The following is a 23,623-nucleotide window of genomic DNA, read 5'->3' on the forward strand; positions in this document are numbered from 1 at the left end:
AATAGTAGCACCTTACGTTCCAAGTGGTAATATACCTTGTTTGGAGTAAAAACAAGTAAAAATAATTCAAACCCAGTCAAAAGATATTATCGAAGGAATTAAATTCAATTCCATTTTATTGTCCTTAACACCATATTGCAACGATCCACCAAAATAATTAACGAATCCAAAAAATAATTTATTTTGTACGACGAAAGTTTTTTTTTTCCAAATTTATTTTTTATTCAAAAAGGACATAAGTTATGTCCCCTTTTCTTTTTTAAAGATGGCGTCCATACAAAAATGATTCCAACCCAGTCATAGTTTTTTTTCCCTCGAAGGAATTAAATTGAATTACATTTTATTGTTCTTAATAACATGCAACGAATATTTATGTAAGAATTGCCGCACCAGCGTAAAATAGATGCGAATTCTTTAGGTGCATCTTGTCGAATTCAGAAATATTTCTTTGGAATTCGAGAATCTGAACGGAATTTCGAACGGAACCCTTTATTTAATCCATGGAATGGTATGCTCTTGTTCTGTCAGCAATGTTTAGGTAGAAGTTATAAATAATTCGCAGATGTATTTTTGAGTGTCACTCGCACTGATGATTTAACTTTCAACCTACAGAAGAGTGAAACTTTACAACTGAATTTTACCAAATGCGTAACCGATAATTCTAGTATGAATGTTAGGACCTTTAACCCTATTTGGTTTCTATAAACAAAATCAGAAACAGAATAAAATATTTTTTTTTGTAGGACGAAAGCTATCAATGACAATATCAAGAAAGAGGCTGTCTTTGGGTTATATATAACTTATATTGAAATTTTACAAAATAACAGAACCATTTGGTCAAGATTCTGTATATTTTTGAAAATTTGAGTCGCATCTTAATATTATTTTTAAATTCAAAATTTTATAAGTGCACATCATTCTGTTTATTAAAAAATGTTAATTAAAAATAGATATATAAATGAAATAATACATAAATTCCATTTTTCAATTACTGGTTCTCAGTTCTGGAAAATAGCCCAACAAACAGACGTATACATTCCAAATTTATTACTGCGTGTAATTTTTGTTTATGCTTAAATTGCTTTTTAATGCTGTCTGCAGGTAGAAACGGATCAAATACCTTGTTTTATTTTATATGAGGGGAAAAGGTAAAATAAATGAAAAATATATTCACATCTTGTGATATCAAAACGCTACATAAAATTGCAAACAAATGTCTCGGAATGATTTAGTCAATTTTTTTTTCATGCAAATAATCAGCGTCTCTTTTTTTCGACGCAACAAAAAAGTTAAAAATTAATAGACCACACATGGCATGTTTATTCTCTCTTTCTTTTTCTCTCTCTCCCCTTCTCTCCCCCCCTCTCTCTATATATTATATGAGATAAATATCTTATATCATAAAATTATATGTACAGATACATGAAAAATAATTATATCTATCTATCTATCTATCTATCTATCTATCTATCTATTATATAAAAGGAACTGTGGGTGCGTGCGTGCGTTTGGGTGTGTGTTGAAGTTCGTTTCCTATGGACTTGGAAACGGCTGGGCCGATTACAAAAATCACACGAAGGTATTTGATGTGCCTGGAAGTGTTCTTAAGTAGGTTTTGTATCGGAATGCGTTTAATAAGTATCGAAAAAATCCGATTAAAGAAGAAACTTTTATACGACAACATCACCAGTGCATTTGAGAAGGTTTATCACCGCACAAGCCGAAAGGCCCAAGCTATAAAATCAACTGTAGATTCTTTTATAAAACAGGGGCACGTTCGAAATGAATGTTTCTTTTTATAGCACAATTGAACCATGATACTTAACTTTTGCTCGTTTAACTTTAATTCAAGTGATTATGTTAGAATAATTTCATAAAATCAACTGTTGGTCTTTGATAAGATAGGGGCGCGTTCACAACTGAACCATCTCTCCGATTCTCTCTCATCTGATCTTGAGCACGTAGTACAATGGTTAAAGGAGTGGCTGGTTACTTTTAATGCATCTAAAACCAAGCTTCTCTCTTTACATCATCAACATTCTGATCCACATCTGGCATCAATTGAAATGAATGACTCTCGTCTTCAGGAGGCCTCAAGTTTTGACAAGCTTCTGGGCTTGACCATTACTCCTGATCTTAAATGGAACACGTACATCAAATCTGTTGCCAAGGCTGCTGGCAAAATGGTGGGATATTTCTATCGATCCGGTAGATATCTTACTGCTGATGCAATTCTCTATCTATATAAGAGCCAGGTACGCCCAAGGATAGAATACTGTTGCCACATCTGGGCAGGAGCTGCTAGAAAGGACTTGTCCTGCCTTGATAGAGTTCAAAATAGACTTCGTAGCCTCGTAGGAGATGTCCTTTTCTCTTCCCTGGAACCTCTATCTCACAGAAGAGATGTTGCGAGTTTGTCTCTGATGTATCGTTATTTTCATGGAAAGTGTTCGACTGAGCTTCAGTCTATGGTCCCCCCTCGCCAAACTTTCACAAGAAACACCCGTCTAGCTGAAAACACTATCAATAATTCCCCCCCACTCTTTATCTGTGCCTAGACCTAAACGTAGATTCCATGAACAAAGTTTCTTTCTTAGAACTGCACGCCTGTGGAATTGTCTTCCGTTTTCCTGCTTTCCGGCTGGCTACAATATGGTTGTGTTCAAGTCTAACGTAAATAAGTTCTTGATGAGCCGTTCCATATAAGTTATCAAATTTACCCAATTTTCATTACTAATGATTACTATATCTTCCAATTTCTACTGTACACTCTTTAACCCTTATCCTTGAGTGGCCTCTTGGCCTTGATAATGTGGTGATGCCTGTGTAAAAAATTATACTTGAGTTTTGCATTTTAAACTTTAAGCGAGTCAGTTGTAGTTTAATCTTGGCTAGTAATTAAAACTTCTTTGCAGCAACTTTGTAAATGTCTTCAATGTATTTGTTCCAATTCATGTTGCCAGTGAATGTTAAGCCGAGTAGATTGAACGGAGAGATCCCAGGTAGCGTATTATTAGTCATGGCAATCAGTGATCGAGAAGATTTCTTATAATTGTTAAAGGAAAGAAGCTTAATATTGGCAGCATTAAATGTTACCATCCATTTACGTTCCATTTCACTACAGAAGGAGGTAATTCTCTAAGGGTTCAGCCATTGACTAAGATATGTGTTCATGCGTTTTCCCCTCATGCTTGTTCTAGAGCGTGGTGTCAGCAGCCAATATACCCATCTCAAATCAATTTTATCTTAGAAGTCGTTTATGAATATGAAAAATAATGAAGGTCTAAGGATCAACCTCAGTGACATATCCGCATTTATATAATACTTTTTTGACGTACGACTATTTGAATTTTTCCTTTGTTTAAGAAGGATTTAATTATATTAAGTATTCATCCAATAATACCATATGATTTAATTCTCACGAGAATACTGCCTTAACAGAGTACAAAATAGACTTCGTAGCCTAGTGGGGGATGCCCTTTTCTCTTCCCTACAACCCCTCTCCCACAGAATAGACGTTGCGAGCCTGTCTTTGTTTTATCGTTATTTCCATGACAAGTGCTCGTCTGAGCTCAAATCTCTGACCCCCCTTCGCCAATCTTTCATGCTAAACACCCGTCTAGCTGAAACCACTGTCAATAATTTTCCCCACTCTTTATCTGTGCCTAAATCAAAACGTAGATTCCATGAACAAAGCTTCTTCCTTAGAACTGTACGCCTGTGGAACACTCTTCCGTTTGCCTGTTTCCCACCTGACTACAACTTGGATGTCTTCAAGTCCAACATAAACAAATTCCTGATGAACTGCCCCCTTAAGTAAGACACTTTATCAAATCTCCAATACTAAAGACTACTACGACACTATCTCATTGATTATTGTAACGCAATAATACTTATCCCCGAGTGGCTTCCGGGCCTTGATAAGTAGTGACCTCCATGTAAAACAAAAGACTTTCGTGCTAAATCCTGTCAAAGGCCTTAGATATATCAAGGGTTACTACTCTAGTTCTAGTGCATGGTATATACGTTCAGAGATTACATTTAGGATCTCTGCAGTAGAACGAGCTTTAGGTGAGGGACTAGTGCTTAATTTATTAAAGGCATAAAAAGAAAGGAGGCCAATAAGGTGATAATTGAGTGGGTCAGTCCTTTCACCAGAATTCTTGAATACTGGTATCACAACCAATTATCTAGCATTCAAAGAAGCAAGATTCGGTAAAGTATTTTGTTGTAGATTTTGAAGAGAACTTGAGCTATTTTTAAATAGTATAGCAAAGATGACATCATCTGTCAGGCGCACACACTTCGATGTGTCTAGTTTTTTTTATAATATCAGGAATATGAGAAGGAGTGATTTTCAGATTTCAGAGTGTGGCTTCTGTCCACAAAGGGAAATTTGTGAGCGAGTGGTTTGTTGGGTTGTGGAGTTGGAAGCGCACAGCCGGGCAATCAGGTTAACCTTCTCGGTTGCTGTCAAATAATTTTAAGGTTATTGGATAGTAGGAGAATTGTTGATTGCATTTATTTACTGTGCTATTATACATTTTCCAGAAATCGCGACTTCTTAATTTCTGTGACTCAATGCGTTTTCTGGTGATTTCGGTATGCCTTCTCTTGGGTGTAGCTATTTTACTTTTACAAGAATTTCTAGCTTCTATAAACTTATATCTATTTGTTTTTGACTTATGTCGAACAAATGGGCGGAAGGCATGCTGCTGTTAAACAATGGCAACTGCGCAGGTAGAAGTGAACCATTGGGAAGAGTGGGGTTTGCCATCAAACCTCTGTGTGAGGGTATGTATTTCAATTGTTGCTTTGAACCATTCAGTAGCCCCATTTGAACACCGTTCAACAGGAATAGAAAAGACACTACTCTATGGAGCATCTCTGGTGGGATCCCTGATGGTTTCTCAGTCAATCTTCTTGAAATACATTGTCATTTTGAACAAGGGATTTTCGACTTTGGGCCGAGACTTTAGGCTCGTATTTATCGATATCAGAAGGCAATCGGCATTCCAGAGTGATCTATGGCATTTGCCACACAATCCTCTCGAACTATGGTCAAAAATAGGTCTAAAAGTGAGGCTTGCTTATTCTGACAATCTAGAAGGCGACCAGGAACGTGGCAGTTTGTGTCAGAAAATGAGATATAGAAAATCTGTGTGTGATGCTACCAGCTGTGTCTGTGTAACTCGGGAAAACAAGCCAATCACTCTGGTGGACATTAAAGCCACCAAATACATCTAATGGGCACTAGTATCTAGAGAGAGTGCCGAATCTATGCTATCAAAATGTGATTGATTAGACTACAGTCATGAGTTGAAAGAGCACGGTAGAGAAAATATAAGTAACCAAAGCTGTAAGGTTAGTCTAAAGCACATGTAGGTCTAATCGTCTGATTCTAGTTTGAATTATTTAGAGAGGTGTTATGAATATATACTCGAGTCTCTGCATATGTCTGTCGTAATCCACGACAAAGTCCTATATAACCAGGCATGTTAAAGTGGTTAGAGGATACAGAGGAGTATCTGTTAGTTTCACTTAGTGCTAAGATTTCCGGGGAGTTTGCTAGGAGAAAAGATTCTACATCATCTAGGTTAGTTCTAAGCCTACGGATATTTGTGAATGCGACCATCAAGAGAGGAGGCGAATTGGTTTTGTTTGAATGTATATCTGATTTGATCGTATTTTTTGTTTGTACTATCATTTTATTTAATAAATTTAGGTTTAGGATAAAAGGGATTTAACAAAGTGGATGTGTATGATACTAAACATGCACACACTAGTAGACCATTAGCGGACTCCTTATATACAGGGTGTGACGCCTCGGCAAAGTCCACCTAAGATGGGTGGAGGACCCCTCTCCATGCACTACATGGCATTACAACAATCCTGATATTATACAACTGATGATAGCGCTATTTAAGAGTTTGGAATCCAGTACTGTCAGTCGGAATACAGCAGCCAAACAAACTGTCAAACCTGTTAGACAAAAGTGGCCCAGACTAGTCGCGTGAACATATGTGGCAAGCAAGCACCCTTAAAATGCCCAGTTTTAGAGGAAGGAAATGAGACAGAAGTGGAGGACGTCGTTCATTGCCCTAGTCAGGTAACAAGGTCAAGCCGATAAAGCGATTCACTCGTGACAAAAATCGGCTTTCCTTTAATTTAAAACTAGCCTGGGTGCGCTGTGTTGCCCGGGTGTTTGGGGGTGCGTGTTGAGCAAAAAAAAAAAAAAAGTAGTAGGCAGGTAAGCTCGAACCCGTATCGCGAAGGAGGAAAAGAATGTAAAAAAAAAACCTTGACGTCTTTTCCGTTGCATCTATCGCCAAACTTAAAGTGGCGAAGGTTTAAATTAAGGTTAGTCAATCGAAAAGAGGGGATGACTTTCGAAAATATCGGCGGAAAAAGCGACCCCTCCTTGTAGAAAAGTGCCTAGTTGAGACTGAAAGCATTAATATTTTTAGCCAATTTTTCGATATTTGTCGTTCGATGGGCCGAGCTTCAAAACCATACCAATTTCGTGAAAATCCGTTACCTATGTCGAACGTTTTAGACATACATACATACATTTAAACAGACAGGTGAGATTTATATTATGGACTAGCCTAGATGCCTGGCGTTGCCCGGGTGTTTGGAGGTGTGTGTAAGGGTGTTGGTTGAGTAAAAAAAAAAAAAAAAAAAGGGAAAATTGCGAGCGAAAAAAAGAAGAAAAATAGTAGTAGGCAGGCAGGATTGAACCCATACCGCGAAGGAGGAAAGTAACGTGAAAAACAAAACAAAAGAACTTAAGGCGTTAGCTGTTGCGCCTATCGCCAAACTGGAAGGTACATAGGTTTCAATTTAGGCTAGACAATCGAAAATATCGGCAAAAAAAAGCGACTCCACTCTGTAGAAAAGTGCCCAGTTGACGGTAAAGGCATTAATGTTTTTGGACAATTTTTCGATATTTGTCGTCCGAAGGGTCGAGCTTCAAAATGATACCAATCTCGTGAAAATTAGTCTCCTTCGTAGAAAGTTTTTACGAAACATCAAAATTTGTATGTCTACTTCCGATAAATATGTATGTACATATATGTGTGTGTGCGTTTACTTCCGATATATATATATATATATATATATATATATATATATATATGTGTGTGTGTGTGTGTGAGAGTCGAAAAATATTTCAAAAATAAATTACAAAAATAAAAATATTTTTTTAAAAATGATCATCCTATAGGAAAACCGAAAACCCAATATGGAATTAATTAAAATTAATGTTTAAAGGAATATAAAAGCTGGTCTGCAGTTTAACTTTTGCTGGCTATCTTGCTCTTGCTTGTTGCTGGATCTCAACATTTTGAACCGCGAGAGAGACTTAGTTGTCGTACAAAGCTAAGACTCTGTAACATCATCTGTGTATAGATACTCCCTCGGGCATTTGTCTATTAAAATGGTCCTGTGGTGATGGAAGTCATTTTTAGGCTTATGGACTTTAAGTGTCTGAGGGAGTGGCACTCGTCTGACAAGACGTTGCAATCATAATGTATGTCTGTATGTATGTATGCCTAAAACTTTCGACAGAGTGTACGGATTTTCAAGAGATTGGTATCATTTTGAAGCGCGATCCTTCGGACGATAAATATCGAAAATTCAGTTAAAAACATTAATTTTTTCACCATAAAATGGACACTTTTCTACAAGGAGGGGTTTCTTATTTCGCTGATATTTTGAAAGTCATCCCCTTTTTTCGATTAACTAGCCTTAATTTAAACCTTCGCTACTTCCAGTGTGGCTAAAAACATCATTTTTTTTTTCACCTTTAACTGGCCACTTCTCTACCAGGGAGTCGCTTTTTTCGCTGATATTTTGAAAGTCATCGCCTCTTTTGATTGATTAGTCTTAATTGAATCCTTCGCTACTTCCAGTTTGGCGATGGACGCAACGGCAAATGTGTCGCGATTTTTGTTTGTTTTTCCACGTTCTTTTCCTTCTTAGCGGCACGGGTTCGAACCTGCCTGCCTAATAACACTTTCTATTTTTTTTTTTTTTGCTCAACACACACCTCCAAACCCCCGGGCAACACCAGACACCCAGGCTATTTGTGTATACATAAGTTATATAGTTACATAGTTATGTATACCTAAGATATACTAATATGTTCGTTAGTACATGAGCTGATAAAAGGTGGGTATAAATGAACTGGTAGATCCAACACTCCAAAGACAAAGGATCTGACAGACAGAGATAAAGGTAAAAACGATAACTGTTGGGACGGAAGTGAATTTTAGGAAATGGATGTGACGTAATAAGATCGCAATAGGGGTTTCTGTTGTTGGGCGAATATAATTCTTTAAGAAGGAATCAGACAATCAAGATGCATTAAAATAATTTAAAAAATAAACTTAAAAGCTTTACTAATCGTCTCTTTCTTATCTTTCTATTTATTTCTGTTCGCGTTTAACTATCACTGGTGCAATTAATCAGCCTCTATGTAATAAAACACATGATAGAATCATTTTTGTCTGTCTTTCTGTCTGTCTGTATCTCTCTCTTTCTCACACACACACACACACACACACACACACACACACACACACACACACACACACACACACACACAACCACACACCCATTCTCTCTCTCTCTTTATAAAAGGGGAATGGTTGTGATGTGTTTAATTTAATTTCAACTTTTCGCCATTCGACATCACCTGTCGACACATAAATGAGAGCAAACTGACCGAGGATAGGGAAGAGAGAAGACAGAACAAGATATGATTTATGGCGTGAAATGATCGCGTCGTAATTCGACACATTCTATTTCGGCATATGACATGTAGAATGGACTAAATGAATATAAAAAAATTTTCTACTACTTAAAAGAAAACAGAAACAAATTTGTATTTACTAAAATTACAGAAGAAAAAAGCATGTCAGTCTCCTAGATCTATTTTGATATAATTAATTTCTTTGAAATATGTCTTGAATATGCTGGTTTGAGGTGATCCATCAATTATGCACAAACTATTTGTTTTTAACATCATGTAAGCTCAACCAGTAAACCATCCTAGTTTGGCTTGTAAACAACACTCCACTAGAAAACAATACGCTTTTTTCAATATAATAACTATGTTACTCACTGTTTGATATGCAAATATATCAAGTAACTTCATAGAAACCAAATAATCATATTCTGGGGGGGGGGGAGAGTATGGATCTTTAAATGATTTCAGGAAGGAATATGGGCCAAAAGAGTTTGCAAGCACTCATTTATCCGCAATAAATACCATTTTTAAATATGATATAATTCGAAACATTGTGTCATCATGATTATAGTACCATATTTTGATAACATATTACAAGAAAGCAACAGTTATTACTCAAATAACAATTAACAGAACAATACGAATTCATGAAACTATTTAACCCTTTATTCGTTTTCCTCCATTTTTAATCAAACCAAGCAGCCTCCTATCAACAGAGGATGGTGATGTATGCACTTGCTGAGGTGTGATTTCAGAAGATACCTTCTTGATTCTCTCCCAAATGTCTTTTTTACTATGGAATTGATGCTCGTTTTCGTAATGACGAAACGTTTCACAGTTCGATGATCTCGTTTCAAAATTGTCGATATTTCCAATGTAGACTTCTTTGCAGCAAGAAATGTAACAATTTCACCCCTTCTCCCAATCTGTCAACATCTTTCCTTTAGCCATTATCAATAAATTAAGATTATCTGCATAAACTTTTGGCTCACCTGAAAAGTGGAAAATGTCGAACTATTATTAAATTCTGGCTTTTATCGTAAAATGTAGTAATGGAACGAACCAGAATGGCAATCAGCAAATGATGGGAGAGTCCAAAATGAAAAAAAAGCAAAATTAATAAAGAAATTGAGAAAAAATAGGTCTGCAAACTATTTTGACCCCCACTGTATATTACTGTACACACACACACACACACACACACACACACACACACACACACACACATATATATATATACTTACATACATGTACACATATATGCACATAAATACGCACGCACGTGCATATATACATGCACACGTACATGAACACACATAGACGCACATTCACATGCACACACACATGTTTACATACACATAAGTAGATGCATATGCACACATACATGCATAAATACACACATATGCACATGTATATATGCAAACACATCCATATGCCCATCCGCACACGTATAGATACATATAAATATTTTTAATTTATTAATTTATCTTTATTACTATGTTTTTATATCTTTCTTTATTTTCCTATTTCCTTATTATCTGCTCGATAATATATATATATATATATATATATATATATATATATATATATATATATATATATATATATATATATATTGGAGGTAACACGGTCAAAACGTTGTGAGCATAACATTCAACATAAGGATAGTAGTCTGAGTAATTCAAATAACTAATACGAAGTTTAGACTTTAACGGTCAATCTCTAATGTGTGTATAAATGTATGGCTTGGATTGATAAAGTGTGATTTACCGTTCATGGACCGTCATGCCATAGAAACTGAAGTCAATTGTCATCCTTTATTCCCACGATTGGCCGGAAGGAAACAATTCAGAGTCGGTGGTTTATGCTCGTATTGCCATTTGGAGACAGGAATAGAACAATATTTTCATTTTGAAGTTTCCTTCTCCCACATTCCTAATATATATGTTTCCACTTGAAAAAGGGTGACACGAAGGAAGTTAGGTTACTTTACTCGACTCGAAATATTCATAACATTCAACAGTTTTGTTTTATTTTATGGGAAAATACTTATAAGAATCGATAAGATACGGAAAAAATATTAAAATCGGTGAAAATGGAGAGTGATTATCGCAGATACAACGAATTCTATTTGGCGGTATAAAATGATGAGGCTATGAAGCATTCAATTTCTGAGACTCTTAAGAATTAGGAAGTCTCTCTCTAAATTTATATATATATATATATATATATATATATATATATATATATATGACTGTTAATCAGGTATTTAGAAATGATCAACGAAAAATATGGCGAGACAAAACGTCTGTACAATTAATACGAAAAATATATGCTTATATCTTTTCTCTATTTATTTATTTATTGTTGATATGTAGGAATACGCAATGTCTAAATAACCTTTTTCTAAAAGAACACTCTTTTCGATCATACTTTCGGCCTCTTCGATGTATTGCAGGATTATATATATACCACACACACACACACACACACACACACACACACACACACACACACACACACACATATTATTTTAAAAATATAATTATATAAATTATATTTTAAAAATAATACATACAAAGTGACCCAAAAAGAAAACGGTGCCAACTTTAATTAGGTCCCGTTCCTTAGAGTTTTGTCCGAAGGAAATAAAACATTGGTCATAACTAGTTTATTATATTCAAAATATCACATCAAAACACTAGTGTCTTTGGCCTTTTTTTTCTCCGTTAACTGTAAAATACTCAGAAAAACAATTGAATGTCCTCTGTTTTTTCTGGGTCACCCTGTATACCGCTCATCATGTGAGGGTAGCAAATTGGTTAAAGGTAAAATTATTCCCAACTCGCATTTACGTAAAAATGCACTTTCGTAAATAATGTAATTCATTCAAAACATACCGCTAAAACCAACACAAACAACACACACACACACACACACACACACACACACACACACACACACACACACACACACACACACACACACACACACACACACACACATATATATATTCGAATCTCGCTAGGTATAGCCAAATTCTCATAGAATCATAGACATGACAAACACGTGTCTGTGGATAACTAATTGTTCGCTTCTCTAAAGTTTTTTTTTCTATATACTATTAATAACACAAAATGCATGCTAATATATATATATATATATATATATATATGATTGATATGTAGTTTGCTTGAAGCATTGTGTGGGATAGGTATGTAGTAGAGATTTAGAAGGCTGTCACAATGCGAGGAATGAAATATAGTCGTTGTTGGTAAGAGAAGACGAGAACAAGTGGCGATTTACAAATCAATAAGTGCATACATATATATTTTATATATATATATATATACATATATTTATTCAGTTGTATTAGGTAAAATGTCTTACTTGTTATGTCTGCGACAATATCCATTATTAATTTCAGAAAAAAATCCCTTTTCAAATTGTGGGCGTAACAGATCGATTCTGAAAAAAGTTTAAAAAATATAATCTAAAAAAGTTATTTTAAAGTTTTTGTTACAAAATTAAGATTTTCTCATTATTCAGACATATATGACAAAGAGGGAGTTGCAAAAAAGAGTTGTGGTGTGAGGAGAAATACAAACTGAAACAGAGAGAATATTCAGACCTGTAATAATACAAAGAGGGAGTTGCAAAAATGAGTTGTGGTGTGAGGAGAAATACAAACTGAAATAGAGAGTAGGAGAGTTTTTATAAATACATGCAAAACATCATTCAATTTTTAAAATCTAAATTTATATATTAAAATAAAATATAATCTTAAAAAGATACGATACAAGTTAGAAAAGCATTTCATCCATGGAATGAAAATTGTTAAACAAAATGTCTTTACTATAGGCTTTAAAAATAACTGTACAAGATTCAATTTGAAATGTATTTATCTTCAAAGTGCACGTTTATACATTTTAAAAAGTAAGGTATAAAAATTTAATACCGTACTTTGTAAAATTTATAAAAGTGCACTTTGAAGATAAATAAATTTCAAATTGAATCTTGTACCTTTATTTTTAAAGCCTATAGTAAAGACATTTTGTTTAACAATTTTCATGCCTTGGGTGAAATGCTTTTCTAAGTTGTATATATATATATATATATATATATATATATATATATATATATATATATATATATATATATATATACTAGCGGGGGTACCCGGCGTTGCCCGAGTGTTTTTTTCCGGGACGGGGTGGGGGGAGTTTTAAAAAATGTTATGGTAGGTAAGTAGGAAGGATCAAACCCGGAGTCATGAGTAAAAGTAGGAAAATAAAGTGAAAAAAAAAAAAAAAAAACATCTGCAACGTTAACAGTTCGGCCACCAAGAAAAGTCCATTCCAGTTGTTTAGGAAAAAAAACAAAAAAAAAAAACGACTACGGTAGGTCGGCGCGAACATGAAAATATAATGTGAATTGTCCAGCACGCTAACCACTACGCCACAGAGCACTGCAGCTTAGTTTAGTGATTTTAAATAACTTCACATGAAAGAACTACGAAGCCAAACCGGTGTTCTCTTCTCAACTGTTCCTTGTGAACGATCCCCAAACGGTGTTAAGTGGTGGCAGGGGGAGGAGGAATTTATTAGAGAGAAAATATTTTACCACTTCCATTGATCTTAACCGATTTTGGCCGTGACTTCTCAGCAGAAAAAGTATAGAAATCTAAGATTATCGAGGAATTTGAGAAATAATAAGCCTATAACACACCTCAGATATTGTTCTGCCGTTTGTGCATATTATATTTGCATGAAATATCTTGATTTTTAATCCTATTAATGTCAAAATCAGACGGGAAAAAATGAGTTCATTTTATTTATATATATATATATATATATATATATATATAAATAAATAAATAATATATATATATATAATAATAATAAAAAATAAATAGAAAGAAGAAAGAAGAAGATGAATAGAAAGAAAGAAGAAGAATAGAATAGAAGAAAGATAGAATAGAAGAAGAGAAGAGAAGAGAAGAGAAGAAGATATATAGCTGTTTTCATCTAATGACGAGCAACTTTAAATCATAGAATCGGTTTAGGTTGGACCGCGTTCAAAAAAAGAATACGACTTTAAACTCTGAATGCACACCACAGCAAATCAAAGCGAAAACATGTAACGCATATATCTTTCGTTTAGTCTCATACTAACTTGAATGTGTCAGCTTGACTATAAAATTACATAAGAAAGTAAATACTTTCCAGATTCACATCATGTGATCCATTACTCAGCATTAGCTACCTGATCACATCACTATTACAGAGCTGCGAAGAAAAGAGGGACATCTCATCAATATGATTTGCCATTAACTGTAAAGCCTTGAGATTATTTGGTCACGTTAAGCGTTCTCGCGTATGACTATGCAAAATATGTGTTGAAGGTCGAAACGTACAGGGTGGAACGATAAAAGTGTCACACTAAAAAAAAGAACAATACAGCTTTATTTTAAAACTTTTATTGAAAAAAATCAATTCAAGTAACTTGATTATGTAGTAGAGCTAACATCTATCTAATGTAGTCGCCTTCAGCCTCAGTCACCACCTCGATACGGGTCGGGAATTGGGAGCGTACCTTTTCCACAAGCGCTGACGGGAGTTCGGCGAATACTCGGCAGATGGCGGTGATCAGGCAGGCTTTGGTGTTATAGGAGGTCATGTTGGTGATGTTTTGGACGTATTGCTAAACGAAGTAAGGTCGACGGAGAAAGTGGAGCCAGTGAGAGAAGAGTACGATGTCGTAACACTTTTTCTGAGGCCAAGCCTGGGTCTCTTTGGACTTGTGGGTCAGCTCCAAGTCCTGCTGCAACACACAGGATTTGCCAGTGGCCATCTGATTACACCAGGGGATCACCATACTCTTCAGCATACCCAGGTACACTTTGATGTTGACTTTCAAACTGACTTCGAAGATGTGAAGTAGCATGATGTGGCCTTCACTTGAAACCACACCAAAGACCATAACCGTGACCGAAAACTGTTTTCATTAGCCTGAGCATGTCCCTGTTATTCGTGGCAATCCAGTAATGCATTTTGAGGGCGCTGGCAATGGTTCTGTTGTCATAACTTGTATCGATAGAGTACATGAGTGGCGCATCTCTGATCTCGCTCGTTGAATATTGTGTCACTTTCAGACATGATACAAGGCTCCTATTGCTCTTGGGATTTGCACGCAACTGGCCAACTAGTACATGGTCTGCAACAAAAAAAGACAATCGGTCTTCATCAAACGTAAATGAAAACGTTTTTTTTTCTAGTGTGACAATTTTATCGTTCCACTCTGTAGACAAAAGAAAAGATGATAGAACATAAAAATAGATTAAGAAGACATTTTGGCCGAAGATCGTAAGGCTTAGATGGCCCTCACTAATGATAGTGAATATTCTGATAAAACGTTTAATTTTATAATAAATCTAATTTTCAAAACTGATTATGTCTGTCTGTCTGTCTCCATTGTTTTTTTCAAACTGAATCTCCTTCGAGATGCAAAGTCACAGAGCGACACGAGGCGGTCAAATGATTGCATTTTTTTTTTTATAGATCGTTGTTCTTTTACATATAAAACCGGTAAAATAACTGGTAAGAGGTCAAAATCTGATATCTACTTCCATTTTTTTATACTGTCTTCTTTGACTCTTTTTATACCCAACTAATCATCCATATCAATTACTCTTGCTTTTGTAACGATTAACATAAATAACCATTTGGATTATCCTTCTTTCCAACCAAGGGCATTTTATGATCGGAATTTCACAGATACATTCTGCAAGTTTATTTTCTTATCAAATCCTAATAAACTATTCTATGGGGACTAACATTTTTTTTAAAACAAAATTATTCATCCCTTGAAATGATAGTTGCGAGTTGTATTCCTGGTAAGTAAACTCTATGACTAATTTAAACGTTTACCGTCTTATCGCGTTACAAAACGAGGTCAGCATAATGTAAGCAATATTAAAAATTCACAGTGTATTTTTAATTAAACACAGCGTTCTGACTGAATCAAACAAAGAATAATAAAGTTTAATAGAAATCCACACCGAAATAAGATTCTCGAATTCCACAAAAAGATTCCTGAGTTTAGCAGACAAATTCCCGACCAGATACATCTGTAGAAGGTTAAACGTTACATCGACCGAGATATTATGAAAATAACACACAAGATGAGAACGGTAATCCGAATAATCTAAATAACAAAAGTTAAAAGTTTAGAATTAGGATCTGGATTATGGTGAAAGAAATCCAGTTTATTTAGAATGTTTAAGAGTCTTTTATCTCTGTTTTTTTTTGGCATCATCAGTTGCATGACACCGGTTTAGTAATATCACTGGAGACGAAAAAATAAATACTACCAGAGCTCAGTTTTTACGGTTTTTTTTTACGCTGCTCAATACGCTTACCAATTAATCAAGGGCCGATGGCGAAGATGACGAGGTTTCTGGAGGAAACAAAATCGAAACGTATGGCTTTCCAAATCAGAGGCAGTTTTATGTTCGAAAGTGGTCATCGCAATTCTTTACGGTCCATTTCCATCAAGATCGACGCGTTTTACGGGAAAACCGGTAATACAGTACTCCTTGAATAATGTCATAAATCGCTGAGTTAATTTTAATTCGAACAGTCAAATCATTCGACTGGATGTCATGTGCATTTGATATTATTATAAATATATGCAATTTCAATCGCGAAATCAATAAACAATTTTATTTTTATGTATTCTGGATCGATCCATAGATAAATTTCGTCCTAGAATACTTATCTTACTAAACTGCTTTGGTGCAGCTGCTGACGCCGAAATTAGTGATATAAACTTCATTAGAGTGTGGTCCTTACCATATTTCAAGGAAATCACTTTTCCATAAATTTCGTCTGGTCAATATTGCAAAACCCGAACTACAATGAAAATCTGTTGTTGCCGGGATTAAACGAGGAATCATATGTCCTGTTGTACTCAACCTACAGCATCATATTACAATTTTAACTTTTATTTTTACATTTTATAGCGTTATGTGTTCATAACATATTTACCGCATTTGCTGCTTGACACAAGTTTGAGCAGATTATGGTTAATCACTGAGCTATATAAATGGAGAGTAGATAATACAGTGGATGTGTTATCGGCAGCTCCAGTAACTACCGCTTCTCCTTTTTTGTCCCTCAGTCCTTATTTAAATGAGTGATTTTTCTGACAAAGGGTGAAGAAAAAGCTGCTTTAAAGGTCGGTAGTACTTGGTGAACAGTAGTCTGAGATGTCGGAAATTTTTCTGTCTCTATGTCTCTTTTTGTGGCCATGTCACTAGTAAAGGTGCTGGAGGTAAACGTTTCGTCTGGGCTGACGTTATCCGCCTGATAGTCAACGACCCGAACCTTGGATTAACCACTAAGGAGGCTGTCCTATCAGCAGGCGCAAAGTACTGGGACTGCTGTATTGCCATTTGGTGGATGGATTCTGGACCATGCAGTAGTCTCTGGTGGGGCCTCTCGATGCCGTACTAGTGGGTAATTGTTACGGCGTTACCCTTTTATGTGCTACAAAAAAAAATTTCCTGTCTTTTTCTCTCTTACTTTTCCTCTCTATCCTGCTCTAACTAAGTATGCCGACCTGTTCCACAAATCCCAAAACTTCAACATGAAACATCTCCAGAAAAAAAAAACTCGATTAAACCTAGAACCCCATCTTCCAACGTAGACCCCTACTACCATGTCTCCTTCTCCAACATCAGGGGTCTACGTTCCAACCTTCCAGAGGTTGAAACCCAATTACAGGAGACGAAACCGGACATATTCTTTCTATGTCTTCAAGTTCAACGTAAACAAATTCCTGATGAACCGCCTCCTTAAGTAGACACTTTATTAAATCTTCACACTAACGTACTGTACTTACAATAATCCTTATCCCTGAGTGGCTTCCGGGCCTTGATAAGTAGCTCAGTCATTAAGGCAACATCTGTGACAGGTGGCCCCACATTCTTGGATTACAACTACAAATTTTGCAAACAGACACATACAGAGGCACACACACACACACACACACACACACACACACACACACACACACACACACACACACACACAGACAAAATGGCTTATCAATCTATACTCTTATATTGTTTTTTTTGTGTATTGATATTCATATTAAAAACCCTTTTTCTATTTATTTAAAAAGAAAATACATCTTTGTTACATATGGGCCGTGGAATTGCATTCAGTTGCAAAAGATCTAGCTAATTTGCATATTCTTTTAAACATTCATTTTAATTAATTCCCTATCATTATTTTTTTTGTTTCTTATGGATGATCATCTTTAGTTAACTATTACGTCTAATTGTATTCATGCAGATATTCTACGTGAGTTATACTTGCTTAATATCTGCGTAAAAAGGTTATAGTAAACACAAATCTCTTTCTATATATATTTATGTATGCATATGCATACTTGTTTAAAAAATTGCTTATCGAACTCCTCTGTCAAGTTTTAGTCTACAGACATGAAACTTCATATATAGGGTATTCGAACCCATACAAAACTTTATATTTGGGTTTTAGTCGTGGAAAACGGTGCAAAAATGTGGAAATTAAAAAAATGAAATTTGCCAGGTGAAGGTCCAACGATGGTATTACGAATATGCATACGTAATGTAATAGCTATTATTTCATGTTTTAATTTTTAGCTTTGCAGCAAACATGTCTTCATAGATCAAGCATTAACATCAAAGGAAAAAGTAAATCGTAAGCTAAACGTTTTGGTTTAGATTCTCGGTTGAGGCGCACGAGTCATTTTTAAAAACTTTTAAAATCACTACCATATGTTAGGTCCAATATAATCTTCTATATAATATTTCGATTGCAGAAATTCCACTTTGGCCTAAAGTACCGTAGGTTTGCAACAACAGATGCCACATACAAATTTATCATATCTAGACTATTAGCCACTATCTTATGTAACTTTAGAACGCCATTTTAATCAAATTTAGTCGTTGTAAAAAAACTTACATTACGTCCTAGGAGCAACATTATCACCATCGTAACCACCTTTAGAGTAACGTTCCTATTTTCCATCTAAATAACAAATACCCTACCGCTCCCAGTCATCACCGGGAGGTATTCTGCGCTTGGCACATATATGGGGTTTCACACTTCGTAACTGGATCATAAACTCATTGACATAACATAATCTTTCCCTTTTCCGTTACAAAAATAATAAAGTCTCCCTACAATAATTCCGTTTCTTCTGGTTGGATGATCTCTGGCCATTCTTATATTTAGAAATAATGTATTAGGATGCTAAACAAACACTAATGTACCATTCAAACATGGTGTCGCAATGATACCTACTTTTACCCTATGAGTAAATTACTCGCTTGCTCGATTTGTGCCTTTGTTTCCGTAATTAACTATACTTTGTACAAACATAGTTACGTTTTTTTTAAGTAATTGATTTATATATATTTATTTAAACCTGCGCAATATACTCGATTCTTACTCTGTATATACACTTCCCAACTCTCTCTATCTCTCTCTCTCTTCTTCTCTCGCTTCGAAGACAAAACAATAAACATTTATTTCCTCTCTATCTCGCTCGCTCACTTAACAATTTACGATTTTCGTAAACAAATTTTTTAGCTTTTCTAAAACAACAAAAAATACTTGCAAAAAAAAATTAATGAAAAAATCTTGAAAAAATAAAAACTGTACTTGAATCTAATAATTTACGGTTAAAAATAAAACATTCACCTTTTCTTAAAAAAATAGTGTTGATAAATATTTTGCAAAAAAATATTGAAAAAAATAAACAAAACATTAATATTCAGTCACTATACAGTAGGTTTTTATTATTTTTATTTAGTATATTTTTATTCTTTTCCGGTTTGTTTTCTTGTTTTGAAATTAGTCTGCGTCTATTAATCCGATGATTGCCAGTCGGGCAGAACTATGATTGACAGGATATCCAGAGAATCCGGGTCAACTTCTGCAAGATTACCTGTTTAGATATTTTCCATTTTTTTTGCTTCCACACGTCTATTGACAGACCTGCATGCGCGTTAGGGGCTTCTTTTAGTCACAATTACCGATTTTTTTACTCCGATTACCTACGTTACAGCTTTAAGTAAATTTCTTTACATAGGGAATTGAATTCGGTGGAGTATTTTATTTAAATTTATTTTCCGGTCTGATTCTTGAGATTTCACCCACGTTAAGTTTGGTTGATGGGGGACATTTGTACATTACGTCCACCTTCACAATTTTCTTTAGAATGACTACTTTGAAAGGTTTTCGACTATGCTTATTAATAATTAATGCTGATTAAAAAATCGCGGAGACAAATACTTATAGAGATGTAAAGGCCTGTATTATGCACCGTAATTCACAAGCTGGCAGGTGTGTGGACATGCGCGATAAACAAATTTACTTCTCTCCTACCGACATTGCCAACCTAAAATTGAACTTTTTTTTTAGCATTTGAGGGTGGTTATGCTGACAAAGATTACTACGGTCAAATGTGGGGGAATTATCCCCCTCCCATAAAAAGAGGGGTGTCTACTTCGAAAACCGTTCTCTACATGAGATGTTGGGGTGGCTATTCCGAACCCCGTTCTTAACATGACACTACTCACAGAAGTGAAGTGAAAAAATTGTTATTGTTTTGTTTTACACGTTAGAAGAAGACGTCATAAAATAAAATTTACTTTAATACTATTGTTGGAAGAGTTGAAAAGAAGAGGACGACTTGAACAACAAACGAAAACAGCTAGAACTGTTAGCACTTATTTCGATCATTCTAAACAGTCCATATACAAAGAGAATCCCTAACCTCTAAAACTTCTGTTTTTACTTTCTATTATTATTCTAATAGACCATTTTTCGTAATTTTATTAATTCATACTGATTTACGCATTCCCTTAACTACTTTGTAAAATTCAAACAGTACCTGCATGTTATCGCCCCAAACCATTACTAATCGCCAGTGAAAGCAAGATTATTTCATTTCGGCCACGGACGCCAGTGTCCGCAATTGTTCAGGAACGACAGTGGTCACCACCAACAACTGTAGTGTACTTTTTGCGAGAGGTGGGGGCTGGCTTCCACCGGGCAACGACGCTTAACGGGTCCTGTTAGTATAATAATAAATACAAAATCTGCATTAATCAAAATATCCTATTCAAGCATATTTTACGAGTGGACAATGCCGGTTAGCCTTCTAGTATATATATATATATATATATATATATATATATATATATATATATATATATATAAAGCTGAACGTCTGTGTGTGTCTGTTCACCAATAGGCTCCTATATGGTTGAATATTATAGAAAACTGATCACACATAATGAATAATGATATCGAAACATAGGAATGTGTATGTTTGATCTGGCATAATGATGATTCATTAAAATTGTGGGGTCTGCGTACGCGCCTGGTCCACAAAGTATGGAAATAAAAAAGACTTGTATATATATAAATGCCGAGATAAGCGGAGAGCATATATAGCACCTAGAATTCCCAAATGGTCACCTATCTGGTACTAACCATGCTCAACGTTGCTTAACTTCGGTGATCTGACGAAAACCGGTGTGTCAACGCGATTATGCCGTATATATATATATATATATATATATATATATATATATATATATATATATATATATATATATATATATATATATATATATATATATATATTGTGTACAGAAAGTTGTTAGTTGAGACAGATCATTGGTACCGTCGGTTTCAAGCCCGATAATAAGACCCGTTTAAGGTATCCTTATCAAGCTCTCTTCAGCCAATATTCGTCCTTTTAATTGAGCACTCCGCTGGAATTCTTTTTCCAAAAAAAAAACTAATCATATATATATATATATATATATATATATATATATATATATATATATATATATATATATATATAGAGAGAGAGAGAGAGAGAGAAAGATTATTGAAGAGTATATTAGGAATATATTATTGTTTCGGTAGAAAGAGAAGGGGAAAGAGATGTAGAAGAAAGGACTAAAAGAGACTGTTAAACCCTCCGCCGTTTAGTAAATTAAATAATATTATCTTCTCTGTTTCTACTGCTTCTTCATCTCTTGCTTTCTCTTAATACTTACCAATACGAAAATTAATACTGTGAATCAAAAATATTCTGAATGCTGCTGAATAGAATAAACCAAAAATATTGTTAAGTTGATACAATTTTTAAAGTTATAACTGAACTCGCAGGTATAAGAGTTGCCTTGGTTTGCAGACTTTTAAGACAAAATCGTCAGTTATATATTTGAGAAAGAAAATAGTCCGAACATCAGTCGTGTTGGAACATTGTATTTCGGCTGAAATGGAAATATTAGTTTGACTGTAGCTGCTATACGAGATATAGTATTATTATAATCTTTCAAATATGGTAATGCAGAATCTTTTTATCACCCCAAAAACAGAATGGCCCTGCATATAAAATTAAAAGACGGTGTTTTTGATATGATAGGGGCGCGTTCGAGGTGAATGATTTTATTTAAAGCACAATTGAACTGTGACACTTGACTTTTTTAAATTTCAAACTTACCATCGCCATTATAACCGCCATTACCATCGCACAAACAAACAAGCCAAGCATATAAAATCAACAGTAGATTTTTTGATATGACAGGGGCGAGTTCGAAATGAATACTTCTGTTTAAAGCACAACTGAACCATTTTTGCATTTTAAACTTTAATTCAAGCCATTATATATATGCATGATTATATAAAATCAGCAGTAGGTTATCTACAGTGCAGTGTAAACTACAATGTATTGTGGACTACGTCACTGCGTGGGGCATGTGAAGCTTCCTCCTGGTGCACTGTGATTAGTATCCAGCTAAAGCAAGCAATCAATCGATTTGATTGAAAATGGACGATTTCGCCGCTTTCAATGACAATAAAAATATGAGTGAAACATTCGTTGATCATCAATTAATTCCGGGCAACGTCAGGCTCCCTGCTAATAGATAATAGTCTTCTTGATTTGATAAATGTTGAGCGTCTGGTTGTGCCATTAAATTAATTATAAGTTTACGTCGGCCGAAACTATCCCCGTACTAATAACCCGCTGTTCATAATAAATAAACAATGAACATAACATTTCATTTACATTTATTTTCATCCTCACTTCTTTCAATTATTGAGTTCATAAGAAAAACTACTAAGAACCAGTGAGGATAGAACGAGGATGAGATGTACGAGAAGATGAGGATGAGAGGATATCACGTGGCTGTTTTTTCGTCTCATAATTTTCTACCCAGACATATCCATTCAATTATTTAATCACCAAAGAAATTATTTATTTTTCATTTTTGATAGATCACTCGTGACCCGTTGCATCAGTTTAGTTTCTATATATTATCTATATATAATTAATAAAAGATAGACGATATTTCCCGTCGACAAAAACATTACAAGCATACAAACACAGGCACCACATATAAACTCAATACATACCAATACCTGATGAATATTTTGCAGTAATTTTCATTCGATTTCATTCAATGTCGTAAATTTCTATAATATTTCCGACGAGAGTCACTCTCCTAAATAAGCCATATTTACTGGTGGTAGCAGAATAGTTAATCAGTCGTTATTATGTCCTTCCTCTCCCAGTTTACACCATTACAAAATATTTCAGAGGGTCCAATTGTTACACACATCCGTAATTATTTCATTTTATCATTTCGCCTAATGCTCATTCATGGTGTAAATAATTACCGCTCTCCCCCATTTCGTTTCTTTTGTTTCCATCAATTTGATTGGCTGCTAAGTTTCGTTCCACAGTTTAAGAGATTAAATTGTCGAACACGTTTAGAATAATTTTCGTAAA

At 34.9% G+C, this 23,623-nt stretch overlaps 1 pseudogene; it reads right to left on the minus strand.

Moving 5' to 3' along the window:
- Positions 1-21,258: 21,258 nt before the first annotated feature.
- On the minus strand, positions 21,259-21,375 carry LOC145280422 (5S ribosomal RNA; annotated as a pseudogene).
- Positions 21,376-23,623: the final 2,248 nt, after the last annotated feature.

Source organism: Euprymna scolopes, chromosome 7 (genome assembly GCF_053919585.1).
Source record: "Euprymna scolopes isolate OS-2025 chromosome 7, ASM5391958v1, whole genome shotgun sequence".
Lineage (NCBI taxonomy): Eukaryota > Metazoa > Mollusca > Cephalopoda > Sepiida > Sepiolidae > Euprymna > Euprymna scolopes.